Here is a 6,660-nt window from a genome sequence, read left to right as displayed (position 1 = left end):
TTAAAATTAAAATAAAAACTAATTAACCTATTTATTTATTCTAGACCCAATATTAAATTAAAAACTGAATAAAGTTAAATAATTAAAATAGTTAAAATTAAAAAATAAAAACTAATTAACCTATTTATTTATTCTAGACCCAATATAAAAATAAATAGACTAAAAAAAAACTGAAAGTCGGGCACCAAAATGCTCGAAAAAATAAAATGAACACGTCAAAATAATCAGCGCGAAATAAATGACTCGGAAAAATACAGCGTTTGGTCGGATTTTGAAATAAAAATTATGACCGTTTAAACTGCTCAGACTGATCAACATATGACCAAAAATAGTCGTAAAAATATTTTTAGCATGTCAAATTAAACCACGTGAACTGTAGATTAATGTTACCGACATTTGCAAACTTAAACTTGACATTTTTTCGTTGACTAATTTTAGGCACAGTTAAAAAGTTAATTTGACCAGTCTGTTTGTAAATTTCGAGAAATTATTCCGGCTAATATTAAGACAGAAAAAAATGTTATGCTATGAAGATGATGCAAATGAATGTGAAACAAAAAATTGGTTAGAGTTAAAAATAGAGGGTAAATTTTGGGGTGCAACAGAGCCCTTTTGTTTTGACAAGTTAAAAAAGGTCTAAAGGCAATAACCTTAGGCCTTTTAGAAGAAATAATGCACCTGCACCCAAGAAACTCTGGGTACCAAAGGTGAAACCTTAATATGTTTTGTAGGGATGCTTTGCATCTAAAAGCCTTAGCGCATATTAAATGAAGTTGTGCAAAGCAAAGAGTGTGCTCTCGAGTATACAAGTTATTTGTGTTTTTGAAGTCTCTAATCCTTAAATAACCGCTGATGGTGAATATCAACAATGGTGACCATATCAACATTTTTCTGTTGAGAATGATCTCAATATCATTGATCCTTAGTAATCAGCTAACCTCATATTAGGTTGAGTAGATATGTCTATAGTGGACATATCTATCTCGTTGTTATAACCAACTTTCGCATCCAACAATCTGTAGAAGAAGACACTTCATAATGTGTTGGTTTTTGCTGAAAAGAGGAAAAATTTTATCAAGTTTTCTTGATATTTAAGGTAAAGCACAACTTTAATGTTAAAATTATCGGAAAAGTCCGATTAAATCCTTTAAAATAATGTATTTAATTTTGCTTATCAAATAAAATTATTGTGTTGACCAAATCATGATTTTAAATTGCGGTTGCGGTCGCGGATGCGGATGCGGTTGCATGTGATGTGATTGCAGTCATTGCGGTTGTTGCGATGCGTATTGCGGCCATTGTGGCGTGAATTTTTTTTGAAAGATATTTAAAATACACCATTGAAAATCTCTTAATGTTAATCTTTTACATTACAAATGAGATGTAAAATGAGATTTTGGGTTCTCAAACTTTGAGTTAGGATGAAAACATGTGAAGAAACATTGGTGAAGTTGTTCAATGTGAATTCTATTGTGGTTGAACGCGTGATTTTAAATCACACCGCAATTGCAGCCTGATGCGGATGCTGAGACTACCGCATCAACAATATTACAGTCGCAATTGCGGTTGCGGACCACAATTTAAAACCATGGACCAAATAGATGAGTTTCATAGTCTCTCGTAAAAAGGAGGCGCAAATAAAGTTGGGCAAATGTGCAAAAGAAAGCAAATTCAGTACATGGTCAAAAGAAACCATAAATGTTGAAAATAGATTATCCAATCGACTGACATCATGCCCCAATCGATTGGATGGTCTCAAAAGTCTAGTATTTAAAAATTGGCACGCACAACAACAACTAGGTGGTTGGGAAATTAATGCAACAACTAATTACAACGTGTATCTCCCAACATTTAAAGCTTCCAGTCAACTGGAAGCTTCACCCTATCGGTTGGACAATACCTATAAATTTGGGTATTTTTTTCTCTCCTTTCTCATTTCATCCTACCTCTTTTGGCATTGCATTAGAAATCCCTAAGATCTCTATTCTCTCATCATCACCTCAAATGGAACCAAAGAGAACTCAATCCTATCAAGGCTCTCTATATTACTTCTCTAAACACTTTTCCACTCAAGAATAAGAGAAAAAAATTCAATTGGTACTTTGACAAAAGAGAATTGTACACCTCTCATTACTTGGACGGGGATCTATTCAAAGATTTCCTCTTTGTAAAAGCCTTTAAAAATGATGGGTTAAGAAACTTCATCTTTGAGGTCCCTCAAGAAAGGTATCCCAAGTTGGTAAGAATGTTATATGGCAACCTCACCTACCAAAATGGCATTGTAAGCTCCAAAGTAAAGAAACACCACATCACCTTATCTCTTGAGGAAATTTCACAAGCTTGCAACCTACCATTCATCAATCAAGACTATAATTTATATGATGATGTAGGTAATAAGTTCAACTTTGATGTTTATGGCCTATCTCTCTAACTGATCCATCTTTCGTTGTTCCTTATCCTCTCGATGCCAGTGCTATATGTCAGGATAGTCGGATGATTCACTATACTATGAGTCATATACTCTTATCAAGGAGAAGTAACTTAAGCACCATCCAAAAATTAGATACTCATCCAGTTTGGTTTTTGGAAAATGGAGTTGAGAGAAACTGAACGGATGCTATGGTACATCATATATTACATAGCAAAAGGAAGAACACGATTCTACCCTATTGTGAATTAATCAGGAAAGTGTGCATTCAATAATAGGAAAAAGCATCTTAAGTCAAATGAGGTATGGAATTTGAGGAAGAACATTACCTCATAAGGCACCATCAAGAGCAAGACAATAAATAAACAATAATGACATTTGTGATGATCAAAGAGAAATCCACTCAAAGATTAAAAAATTTATCAAGAAATTGGAGAAAATAAACCTCATATTTCCAATAGTGTCAAGCAAGGATGACGATGAGATGAACTAGGTTTTTTATGCCTATTATTTCTTTTTTTATCTTTGTAATTTCCCTTTTGTAATTTTCTTTGAATTGAATAAAATAATGTTTTATTCCCTTTCTAAATGCTTATGTTTATATATTTAATTTCTCGCAATGCATGTTTTAGACACCATTTAGATTTTGACAAAGGGGGAGAATTATGCTGTCAAGAGTATAATATACTATCTAATCAATTGAGGGGGAGTTTAACCATTCCAAATATATATTTTTGTTTCATTTATCACCTCTCTGAGAGATGTGATATCATCATCAAAAAGGGGGGAGAATGTGGAATCATGTTTTGTAGGTAATCAACGAAGCTCGCGGTAATTTATTTTTGATGATGACAACTAAAAGGAGTGTTTGATAATACAACCTACCTGTATGGAAACTAAACTTGCATAACAACCTTTACAACCTATGAGGATTCAAATATCAAAGCGGTTAAATATTCAAGTAGACAAGTTAGGGTTTGATGATCACTACAAACATCCTCTGATGATGGTACTCAATGTGAATAAATCTCAAGCCTCATCTCTAGGAATATTCAAGAAAGTTCATATATGATTGGTTTAGTTGTCATGTCTTGAAGCCTCAAAGTATGAAAGAGAGGAAGTGTGAAATCGTGTCGTGCCACGTATGAGTGAACTGTGTTTTGAAAAAAATAAAGGACTTTTTCTTAAAGTTATATGGATAAATCACACACATAGACTAAAAAGGTTTTTAAGCCTTTATTTCTTAATAAAATATCCCTAAAAATGTTTTTGAGTCGCGCTAGTTGAATCAAGAACTGTGTGAATGGTTTTGGACAAAATATTGTATTGTTCATTCGATTGGTACTCATACCCAATTGATTGGATTAATGCAAAACTTGTCCTTAACGTTTGTGACAACATCTTAATGAAGGGATTTGTGGATATTTTCTTTATTTTTTAACTTTCATAATTGATTATTTTTAGGCTTCCAATCAATTGGAGCAAAGTGTCAATCGATTGGTGCATTAATTTTAGCCCGTGGAAGTTTCCTTTTTGTGCTAACCTCTAGCCTATAATTCTAAATTCACCAAAGAATACTTTTTATCTTGGTTGAATAATTTATCCATAAGGGAGTGTTTGATTGGGTTCAAATATAAATCCTTTAAAAGCTTTGGTTTAGGGATTTAGGTTCTAAGTCACCATTTTGGTTTGTAAGCTCAATCCAGTAAAACTTTTTTTGGTTCGAGATCAGCCCGGCTCAAAATCTCAGCTTGGTTCGTGGTTATCCTTGTAAAAAACTTTGATCGGTTCGTAAGCTCGGTCTGATCAAAAGCTTTCTTGGTTCAAGATAAACCCAGTTTAAAATCTTAGTGGATCATGGTCATCATGGTCAAAACCTTTATTTGGTTTGTGAGTCCAACCCAGTTCAAAAGCTCACTTTGGTTTGAGATAAGCCCGTAAAAATCTCGGTTTAGCTTGGGGGATAACTTATTTAAGTTGGTGTTTTGAAAGAAGACAAACCACTTCAATCCACTATTTGGAAGGAATACTAACCACTTTGTTCTTGATAAAAAACACTAAAAGGTTGACTTCCTTGTTTTCTGTCAATGAGAGCCTAAAATGAATGGTTGGAGTGTCTGTTATGTGTGTTTTTCTCATTTTTTATCTGTCTTTTACTCTCCAAACATTCTCCTATTTATAGGTCCATATATCCTTCATAAATACTTTTGTCATTAACGTCTGTCGTCCTTATAATTGTCATGTAATGTCAGTCTCTTCACTAATTATAACTCCCTTGACATAATGTATCATCCTGTAATTATTTCTTATGACCCTTCAGACGGCATCTTAGCTTTGTCCTCGAATCTGACTTGCAATAACTGGATCATTCCCGACTTATAGGAGGTCGACTCCGTCTTGCTTATTCTGATATCCTAATTGGATTCCGATTAGTGGACGATAGCACAAATATCTGGTCTGCTAACCCCAACATACTCGACTGTCATGCTAACTCGGTCTCAAAGAACTCATGTACTCAAATAGACTTCATCGATCTCATACCTCAGTTGGTTAAATTAATTTTTCGGGATGTAAATAAGCCTCCTGAGTACGAGATCAAAAAGATCAAAGTGTTTGGACAAGAAAATCCCAAAAATTCCCTTTATACTTAGAGTCAAAGCCTTCCTCGACCTCCATATGTTGTGATATTCTATTTTCACCAACTACTTTTTAATGATGATAAGTTTTTCTCTCTCCTTATCATGATGACTTTTATGGGAACTTTCATTTCATCATTTACCTTTTGATACAAATTCTTGACTGTTACAACTCTATTTATTTTTAAAGGTTTGGCTTTTATTCAAATATATTTTCCAAATATCTTTCTCTCTGAGTGTCTACCAACTAATATTCCTTCGTTCAAACTTTAGGTATCATTACTTATTAGTTTCTTTTTTCTTTGTTATTATTATGTCTTCATATTCAATCGTTCTTACTGCTAGTGATAAGAATAGAATTTGGAATGCATGTATGTGAGAATGTGAGGGTTGTTTGAATAGAGCGGATTTTGACCGAATTATTAGAGAAGTTTATGGCGAAATCCCTTCACCCACTAGTAACACTGATTTGGAGTCTTCCTCCTCGGGTTTTTTGGATATTCAGATGGAGGCAACAAGATCCTTGATAGAAAAAGAGGTTTTGAGCTACAACCACAATATTATCGACGAAAGCTATATCTTGAAGCTTCGTTACACTATTTCAGTCTCTTCTACTGGAAATAAAGAGGATGTAGTTTTAGAGCCCTGCTTAACTGGTGAAAAGGTGCGCACTATTCTCCCCAAAGAAATGTCAGATGAGTATTTTTATTTTTATTCAGGAGTTATTGAAGAATTTAAAGTCTGATTTCCATTTATTGACTTCAAATCCGAACTTCTCAAAACCTTAAACATAGATCCCTCACAATTATGCCCTAATGGATGGGGCTTTATTAAAGCTTTTGAGATTGTTTGCGACACCATAGACATAGTGCCGGAATTAGATTTATTTTTCTCATTCGTCGAGTTAAAGGGTGCAGAGAAAGGAGGTTGGGTTTCCCTTAGTGGAATTCCGGGAAAGAGCTTTTTGCAAGATTACACTACTAACTATAAGGGATTTAAAGACAAAATCCTTCGATTTAAAAATGGGACAAGATGTCCCCGGGTTATGCATGATTTAGATGGGAACCATCATTTCTCGACCTGCTGGTCGGATAACCCTTTACTTGTCTCTGGCTTTGATTATGACAAATTAAATAATTTGCAAATTAGATCTTTGGTTGTCTTGGATGCTTTCTGGGTAGTGAAAGTAAAAGATCTTTTACAAATGATTGATGACCCCGATCAAATTTCTAACTCTTTGGGTAATCATCCATATGTTTACTTATCACTCTAGTATGATGTCATTAACCATCCTTTTTACTGATCCTAACTTTTTATTTCAGCCAACATGACAAATATCAAACTCTCTGAACAAAAGAAGTTGATGGTTGAGGCTAGAGCGAGGCGTGGATATCAATTCGCTTCCAAGAGCCACCTTACGAGAATTTAGACCTGAGCCCTCAAACGAAAGGAGTTAGATGTCGCTAAAGTGGATTTCATCACATCGGACCCCCAACCAACATCTATCCCTACTTCTGAGGATCCAAAACCTACTTCTCCAAAGAAAATGAAAACCATGATGAGTGATGATGTCAGTCAAGCCGCTTTGAAAATTAC

Source organism: Lathyrus oleraceus, chromosome 5 (genome assembly GCF_024323335.1).
Source record: "Lathyrus oleraceus cultivar Zhongwan6 chromosome 5, CAAS_Psat_ZW6_1.0, whole genome shotgun sequence".
Lineage (NCBI taxonomy): Eukaryota > Viridiplantae > Streptophyta > Magnoliopsida > Fabales > Fabaceae > Lathyrus > Lathyrus oleraceus.
The sequence above is the reverse complement of the archived record's forward strand: the minus strand, read 5'-3'. Positions refer to the sequence as shown.